The sequence below is a fragment of the Melanostigma gelatinosum genome (genome assembly GCF_949748355.1).
Source record: "Melanostigma gelatinosum genome assembly, chromosome: 5".
Classification (NCBI taxonomy): Eukaryota; Metazoa; Chordata; class Actinopteri; order Perciformes; family Zoarcidae; genus Melanostigma; species Melanostigma gelatinosum.
This window is the reverse complement of record NC_136638.1, coordinates 18,106,811-18,116,850: the sequence shown is the minus strand read 5'-3', so window position 1 is coordinate 18,116,850 and position 10,040 is coordinate 18,106,811.

The window sequence follows — 10,040 nt, the reverse complement described above, 5'->3', positions numbered from 1 at the left end:
TTCACATCCAAGTAAACAATACATCAATCAAATGTTATGTTTATTGTACATTTAATGTAAAAATCCAACTGACCTTGCTCTACTTTGAAGTACACCAGAGAGTTTCTTTCATCTAAAATTGTCTCCCTGTGCCAGCAAGGTACACAAGTTGTAATATTTCTGTAATTGTTGCAGATTTGGTGCCACTGCCTTATCGCCTGCATTACCGGAGGGAATTCTCTGTCACAAAATCGGAAGAACAGTGGATTGTTGAGGAACAGATGACGAATCGGATTAGCCCGGGGATTCTTCAACTGGGAGGAGGGTATCCTGCAGTGTAAAGACATCGAATACTATTCCACTATACTGATTCAAAGCCGATAAGACACGAATAGGAACTTGGATGTGTCTGAAAATTTAGAGAGATATGAAGTGAGATGGATGAAGGTAGTGCTCAGCAGGTGGCATCGAGGTTTAAAACTGTAAACAGCTTGGCATAGTTGGCATAGCTCAGGGGTAAAAACATCCCGAAGATGACAAAAACGAGAAAGAGAGTAAGTGCATGTGAGAGTGGGTGTGGATGGAACAAGCTGGGGAAAGAAATCGACCCACTAGCCTGGAGTTGAGGAAAGATTTGGCATTTATTTCTCTGAACTTTAAAGCAAACAAAACTGTTAAAGAATGAACGAAATAGATTTTTTGATTCCTCAGCAAGGGAAAGATAGCATTTCAGCCTCATGTAAAGGCTCGTAGTAAAATCAGTCACACATTTTTAAATATGTGTCCTTGGTGAATAGATTTGAAAGCTTTTCTCTGTTTTGAGTAAAAAAAAAACTCGTTTTAGCCATGGCAGTGTTTTTCTGAATGAAACATTGTGAAGATGATCTGATGATCTGATCTGAAGATGATCTGAAGATGAACTGTATCAGTTCAAACCTCGAGGAAAGTAGTGTTTGCTCATTTTGTTTACATTTTTGCTGAGAATTGATGTAAGTCTTTGATTATGATTGTTTACTCTCTGCCCGGGTACTTTTAAATCAAATCTCCTTCATGTTATGTTGTACCTTTGGCACACATTCATCCTTGTGTAGGTTACAGTGTGGTTTATTTAGGTATAGCAGGGAGTCACATATCTCTGTGCCAAGCTCGAAAAGCAAGCAGTGAGTGTTTTGTTGATAACTGAAGAATGAAAGACAGCTGGATGTAGCAGTAGGTATATAGGCTAACCTGGTCCATTTCATTCTCAAGCTAATTAAATGTCCGCCTGATGGCAGGATAACACTTCTCCCAGCTGCAGAGGCCTAACGGGTGGTCTCATGTCACAGCAGAGTTGACTCGAATACCTGAGCATCTGCTCCTGCCTGCCCAGGAAGCGTCGCCAGATGAGGAAACCTTGAAGGGTCTGTGATTATCTCGGGGCCCTGTCTACGACAACAGTCCCTACGACAACAGTCCTGGTTGGCAGCGGCCCACGAGGCAGTGTCGCCATCCTGAAATTGAATTGGGAAGGACTTAATAGGTTTAACGGCTTTGGCTCTCAGTGCGATGGAATCAGATAGGGGTGAAATTATCGGGGAAGTTGTGACAGTGCAGAAGACTCGGCAGTGGAGCACAAAGTGAGAGAGACAGAGAGATAGAGGGAATGAATTGAACACAGTTAAGACCAGCTGATGGGAAGAAGCTGATATTCCTGATTAAGTAAAGCCCATTTTAGGTTAGCGTCTCTGCGGCTTCCATTCTGTACACAACTGTTGTATTCATTAACCATATAAACGGATAATAAAACATCTGCCATCCTGTTGATAGGGCATGATGTAAATCAGCAGACTGTCACACAGTTTCCATTATTACTGACACCGAGACTGTGAGCAGCTCTAGTGACTCCAAGCTCTGTTCATTGTTACCCCATCACTCCGTTAACAGGCGTGTGGAATTCAACTGTTAATCCTGACTGTCAACATGAAGGCCGACGAACATTAAAACATATTTTATTGTGAAAAAAACCTCCAGGACATTCTCTTCTGCAAATAATTGAATCAAAAAAAAAAATGAGAGAAATAATGCATCAGTTGTGATGGAGAAATGAGCGGAAAAAAGCAAAGAAGATTCATATCAAGTTCCACGTGACTCCAAATTTCTGACTTCAAATTGTGTTTGCATTCTAGATGGCCACTCCCTACAACCTAATCTGAAACGAAAAGCATGTGTAGCAGTATTGTGCTGCATGATACATGATCAACTTTGACATCTGCGGTGTGTCTCTTTGATTTTGCCCTCTGTTCTAAAAAAAAAACCCAGTCTCCTCTCCAAAAACCTTACATTTGTCTGTGAAAAATCAAAACAATACAATATAGCTGCATGCTTTTATGCGGTGCAAAAACCTCAGGACTTATTTCCAGGGAAACATGGTGCTTATAGCCTATCAATACATCCAGATGGCGCTAGCGATAAGGGGCTTGTGAAAAGAAGCAGCGTGTTCACTGAAACAGTCACTGCTGCAGCAGGATGTCTGAGCTCAGAGCTGGAAAAAAGGCCTGTTTTTAAGTGGTTTGGTTGTGAGACGCCAGTGAGGCAGGTACAAAATGACAGCACATTAACTCAAACTCCCTCACGTCTTTCCTCTTCTGCTCCGGACTGTCCCCCTTCTTTGTCCACACAATTCCCAATTTGCGAACCGATGTGCTGTAAATGAGGAGGGAAGACCTGCCCAAACCTGAGGGTCACGGCCACTCGTCATGGTTCCCCAAACAATCTCCTGATCCGTCAGTCCTACAGGAGGGACTGCCTGCCTTCAGCTGCCCACAGATTTAGGACACGACTATAGGACATGGCTCAGGGAGAGAGGAAGAATAAGTGCATCTTTATCATGAGAGTTACAAGTATAGACATGCTGTAACACACATACGAATCCACAATCATGCACACAGATTATGATGGAAATGTTTTAATGACATTCCTCTGCAGCATTTCATCCACGAATACGTAAAAAACAATTTTTTGTTGAAAGATCGCTGGCCTTAAAAGAAGAAGAATTTAGAAAGATGTTCATCTTTTGTAGGTTTCTCATCAACGCCAGTAAATGTGACGGCGGGTTACTGGCTGACAACAATAAAAGAAAGAGCCGGAATTCGTAGCGAGCCTCGGTTTGAATGCGATGGTAAACGAGAGGGCTGCACACGAACGTTGTTTGTCACCACATCAACGGCAACCCAGCAGGGCGCAGAAGGAGATCATGCTGTGTTGTTGGACAGACATCAAAGGCAAAGGCCTCAAATACTTTCTCTGTCGCGCTGGGCGACCCAGCGGCACTTCGCTTCCTCCATATGTACACACACGAGCCCACATCCATAAAACCCAACCATGCACTCTAATGCACATAAACACACCACAGAGTCATATGCACTCATCATTCACCACCTCCACTGTTTAATATCGCCCTCTATTTCTAAGGAGAGGCATTTTATTTGCTTTCGCAGTCTAACTAACCCAGAAATCAGACACAGCTGGGAATCTGTCACAGTTGTCTTGACTTTTGATCTCTAAGTCACCCAATCGCAGCAGCATCGGTAACCCCTTACAGGCTCTCTCGAAGTAGCACATGGGGAAATGAATGCCCACGAGTGCTTTGTTGCTAAAGTTAGCGTGCTCGGAGTGGAGCCACACAGGGAGAGAGGTGAAGATGTTTTCACTGCTCTGCATTTTGTTCTCTGTCTTTCAAAGGGTTTTTGGTTCATCGAAGGACTTGTAAATGGAAATCACAAAAGGATCTATTCGTGGATTAAAAACAACGACAAAGACAGGGTTGTTTTTGATAGTCATTGTAAAGATACCATTGTTAGTCGCTGTTGTAACTCACACACAAAATACTACATAATGCATTCAGTGCATTTAAATTCAAACCTCATCCCAGAGAAGTGTGTCATTTGTTTCTGACACCTTTTCGGGATGCATATCATACTCACATGAGTGCGACTGAAAACCTGAATCTTGAAGTAATCTCACACTTAAATATTTTGATCACAAGTTTTTGATAAAAGAAACATGCTCTTAATTCTACATGCTCTGGAATCAGACTCAGGGGAGACCTACAGTATACCTCCAGATGAACTGCCTGCAACACACAGGCGCACGCACGCGCACACGCACACACACACACGCACGCACACACACACAGTGAGCCAATTTCCATACATTTTCTCTCAGTACCGTTAAAAATGCAGAGAAACTACACAAAGCATCGTTTCAAAACAGCGGCAAGAAGGCTGATTCCTTTTCAATGACCAGAGAATTCATTAGAGACAACAAAGCATATGAGAAAAATAAATACATACAAATAACATTATGAAATACTCTTTCTGTAAAGTCTCCCTTTGAAAATGTCGTGCGACTGTGCAAGTGGACGGACTTCAGGCCACCTTCTGCTGCTTGTGTGCTTGGTCTAATGGTGTTTGTCCAAGAAAGACAAGGACCTGTCCATGGGACAACTGATGGGATTTAATTAACAGTGAGTGACAGAACCCGAGACCTGCGGCGCTGTGTTCTGCAGCGGGTTTTTTTATTTGTGTTATCCTGTCATGCAAGATACAACTCTGCTGCACAGTGTGGAAGGTTTCATTTCATTCTGGAGGCAAAATCTCGTTGTACGAATGGAAACAGCCTCGTCTTAATTGCTCAAGTATTATCATGTCAGAGAATGTGACCATATAGTAGACATATAGCTGCTAACCCTGGATTAGTACTTCCACTGTGAGGGGCTTAGTCATGTGGCACCAAGCACTTCCTGGCTTAATTACTCTTAAATGTAGAGGCGTCACCATCTTAATGACCTAAAAAGTGAGAGAGAACTTGGTTTCGACGGTGCTACTGCGGACATGGCATTTGTGGCGTGTCTGCCCTCAACCTGCCACCGAGGACACGCATCCTCTCTGACTAGACAAACAAATGCTGAGTGCTACAACATGGGCTCCGGAGCAAACAGAAAGCATATGAGGGGGGACCTTACACCAGACAAGGCAGACGGTAAAATACAGTAGATTACCGTAGATGTCTTGACAAGTGGTTTGGAAATGAACTCGAGATAAGACACGTTTTAAATGGGGCAGATCGCTTATTACCTGCTTTTAGCTGCGACTGTTTCACTTATTTTGCCTCCATCAAGGATAATCCATGTACCGGTACTCTAGTGATCGCAAAAGACATTTTTGCTCCATTTCATGCTTCGTTCCTGAACACGATCACACTGGCAGCAGAGGCACAGCTGGGTGATTATGTGCACATGTCAATGAGAATATGGTTAAACCGTTTTCACATCAATCAACACCTGGAATTACAGGCCGTTTTAAGGGATGATATTTAGGGACAAATAACAAGAGCAGTGCTCGGAGTGTGTTGGTCTGACTTTAAGTCAGAATTATAAATTCAGTATCAGCAAGAAGATTCGTTTTCATTAATGTATGTCTTCCCACTTTTACTGCAATGCTCAGAATATTTCCGGGCCCTTTCATAGTTTCCAAATAAAAATATCGGTCAAGAGCTGAAACTATTAGAAAAACATCAACTTATTGTGTGAAGCACATGACCAATTACCATTATGTAGGCTGCAACCTACATTTCTATTTGTTGATGCTTCCCAGAAGATAGCACGACCGTCATGAAAAAAATGCTTTGAATGAAAGATTGTTGGAAGCAATATCGAAACACATCAAACCTGTTTGAACTTCAAATAAGATGGAGACAAATGTAGAGGAGAGATCAAGCATAGAAATCAAAGTAGCAGCACTTCAAACACTGGCTGCAGGGACAAGTGAATCAGAAATGGAAATATATTATTTTATATTTCCTGTTTCTATTTTATCTTTTGCCAGAATTGCGATCAGGTTCTGTAGGCTTCTCAAAAAACATGTTTTAGCATACTTTACTGGTGCTGGGGTCTGAATACAAAATACTTCCCACATTTAGATGATGTATTTAAGGAGATCATGCTTCATTCAAAGCAATCAATCAGTTTCAATACTTAACTCTCCCGCACATATTTGGTCCAAAGGCTATATTTAACCTGAGCTCAAAGGTTCCTCCAGCATCTGTGACTGAGAGGAACTGAAAGGCTTTTTCTGAATCTAAATGTGAAAAAGCTTCATCGAAGGATGTGCAGTTATGTGTTTGACTTAAATCACTGACGGTCTTTTTCGGGGGCAACAGCAAATTAAGCTCAATGATGTCTTCCCAGGAGGAGCATCTGGATTTCTATGAGTGGCAGAATACTCACACAGCTCATCACATAGCTCCAATTTCTTACAAACATTTAAGTACATTTTAAATGCACTTGCATTTATACAGCATCTTTCCAGTCTTCCAACCACTACCTGCCAACATTTACCCTTTCAGACACACATTCACACAGCAGAGGCTGCCAAACTGCTCATCAGGATGTAAACGAATGTTCATCCTCCAGAGCCATTTGGGGTTCAGTATTTTGCCCAGGACCCCAGGACATGCGGACTGGAGGAACCGGGGAAAGAACCGCCGACCTCCTGATCCACAGCCGCCCTAAAGTAAAGCAAAGCCTGGGTTCTGATAGAAAGCGAACTCAAACAAAGCTGATGGGCAACAGCGGTATAGGTACTGACACCGAGTCACTACAGGTTTCCTCAGACAGGAAGACAGACCGAGACCTAGCAGAAGATATGTTCAAGAAAAAAAAAGGAAAAGAGTAAAAGCATGAAATTAAAGTTGGACAGTGAAAGAGATGCTACAGGAGAGCACTGGAGAGACTGAGAACGAGCCTGATAGTCGGAGGAAAGAGAGTTGAAACCTCCATTTCCTGGCGGTAATTACTTCCCTGGTTTAACTCATGGCCTGAATCTCCTTCACAGCCAACTAATGCTCACCACTTGGGTTCGGCGCTGTAAGTTCCTGTGATGAGAGATTGCCTGTAAAGAGTTGTGCTTTACTTTTCCACAATCCAAGCCTAAGCAGTGGGGCACACTTCTTAAGGATGACTGGACAGCAAATGTAATCCTCAGAAGGGCGAGAGAAGCTTATGTCACACCAGCCAATTGGAGGATTTAAGCCCATCTGGCCCCGATGTTTTGGCCAATCACGGCCTGAGGCAGAAGATCAAGCGCACATGGGAGGAAGCAGCGGTGAAGAAACGATGCATTATGAGAGCCATGGTGTGAGGGAGTGGCTTTATACTGATCTGCAGAACACCGAAATGTACCTGAAGAAAAGATAATGTTCGTTATGCGTTCATGTAACATTGGCTCTCATTGTAAAATAATAAGTGTATTGTGTTCAATTGAAACACGCAGCAATCATTTTGATGTCGATGTTTATGCCACAGACTGTTGAACTGTACGTTTTAAAGCTGTTCTTTTACATTTTAATCAAATACTTACATCACATTGAGAACATTTTGTGCTGTTTGGATTCACTTCCTCAGCGTGATGGCGTCTATCAAATCAATGCTGGGTAAGCATACATAGTGGCTTTCATCTGTTCGGCTTGTTCTGACACTTGAAATTCAAGTTGAAATTAATTAAATAAATGATATTTTACAGAGTGCTTTGGAAACCACAGAATTTTCTTTCCTCATTTTGCAGTGCAGCCACATTTTCTCCAATCTCTGCACCTACTCTGCTCTAATTTGCATTGCAGCGCACCAAAAATATACAAAAGTTGGAAACAGAAATACCAAGGTCGGTTGAGCATGATGATGATGGCTACAAATTGTTTCGTGTCGTAGAAAAACAAGGTACTTTCAAACTTGAATAAATAATAGCCGTAATCAAGCTCCGGCACCCCGAATCACCCGACACCAACACACAACAGCAAGTGTTACAAACAACACAAAGGGGCCCCACTCACACTGACGCTGTGTTCACACATACAGATGCAAATAAGTAGGCAGACTATGGCCTCGCATGAAGCACTAGCTATGTGTGTGTGTGTGTGTTATTAATGTGTACGGATATTCTGTTTGCATACACTGCCATCTAGCGGCAGAACATTGGTGTTACTTCAAAAGCTAAAATCCACTGCACTTGGATGATTGTCACCTTATTGTACCCTCTTGAATGTCATTTACAGTCTCTGTATAACTTCTCATGTATATCTTTGCAGCATCTGACTCAACTCAAATGAATTCTCTGTTTTTCTGGCCCCATGCCTTCGTATCCTCCCGCCTTGCTGATTGCAACTCGTATTTTGGTATCATCCAGTCTTTTCTTAAATGAGTTGGCCCCCTCTTACATGACAGAACTCCTGTCTCCATACCATGCTGGCAGAGAAGTGAGATATTCTGACCAAAGACTTCAGTCTGTCCCAAGATCCAGGACGAAGTGCAAAACTTTAGCATTCTCTTCGGCCCACTATTTGATTCTCTCCCACGATTGAGCTCTTCAAGTCATCTTAAAACACACTCATTAGCTGTGAACTGGTAATTCTGTCTCTGTGTGACCATGTGCCCTTATTATTATTATACAATCCAAACAGTCTGAGCTACAGAACCTACATGGACAGTGATCATTAATGCTGTTTCAATGGTTTGCCAAAGAGGGGCAGTATAAAATACATGGAAGAAACGTCAGCTACTAGATTGGTGTACAATCAAAATGACTCCTTTGATAAAGGAGATCAAATCTGTTTATTTGTATTGCCTGTGATAAGATAAGATGAATAAAAAGGTTCAGTTTATACATATTTGAGGATGCTCTGTTCTGAACCTCTCACCCATTGACTGGGCCACCTCTCTGACTTCCAGCAGAGTCAACTTTGGCCATTCATGTCATGCAATGGGCTGGATTCTCTGAGTATGTCTCTTGTGTGCCCTGAAACTTCCCCCCAAACTTGTTGGAAATGAGAATATATTCTTTGCCTTGTCATCTGAAAGACAAGTGTTAATGCCAGGAACGTGTTTTGTGTGCCAGTCCGTATAAAAGCCCATATTACTATTCCTTAAAGTGTTCCTACAGCATGCGTGTGAGCATAAGCAAAACAAAATTCAAGCAAAGAATATACTGTCGAGGAATCCGTCATATTCAGCTAAAGTTATAGGAAGAGACATAAACTTGGCTTCGACTCACCCTGATGATGACTTTATAACCGGCAGCCCATAAAAACTCATTCCAATAAACAAGCCACCGGTAAATCCACTTCTCACAAGTTCCTGGGCACTGGGAAATGAACTGAATACAACTTTCATCCCATCGCTGCAGACTGAAGGTGTAAGTTCAGCTGTACTACATCGGTGCCAACCCATACGCACTCATGTTGTCCGTTTCGAACGAAGCCCTCTGGCAGAGCTTAATGAGGTTCCTGTAAGAACTTTAAGCAGAGGAGACAACATCCTGAAGTTTGTCTTGGCAGTGTAAAAAGACTTCAGCATAACAAATATGAAGACTTACAGTAAATAGCCCAATCGGTCATTTTTGGTGCACTCTAAAAGTCTGAAGAACAAACTCTCCTTATTACAGTCTTTATTTCTATGTTAGCCTTCATTAAGCTTTAGTAAGAATACTTCAGAGCCTGCACATTTAAGTGCTCATGCTGTTGAAAAAAAGAAATTGCAATTATAGTGATAATAATTTTATATGCCACTATGCTCATTATTATTATGTAGTTGCATAAATAGACAAGTATTATTACGGTACATCAAGAATACATGCCCACTATCTGTTTACCTGCAAACTGCACACGAGAGCAAAATGTGGCCAAATGTCTTGTGGCCTGACTGAACTTATCACTGTTATTTGGACAGATTTTAGGAATGCGCCACTGATACTGAAGCAATGAGCTTTCACGATGCTGGTTTCACCGACCTAGTTTAGACAGCTGGGGGAGTGCGTCTGTTCACGTCAAGTCCACATGTTCAAGTCCACATTATTTAGCTCGGTGCCGTCAGCATTTCTAGAGACAAAGAAAAAAACTCCAAAAACAAGCTTCCAGAGAACCAAGATCAATATGCATTACACATGTTTTGCAGCTGCCAGCACGTTTAAAATTTAAATGTAAATGAGAAGTCCACACAGAATCACACATTGTGAAAGTTATGCTGCCACACA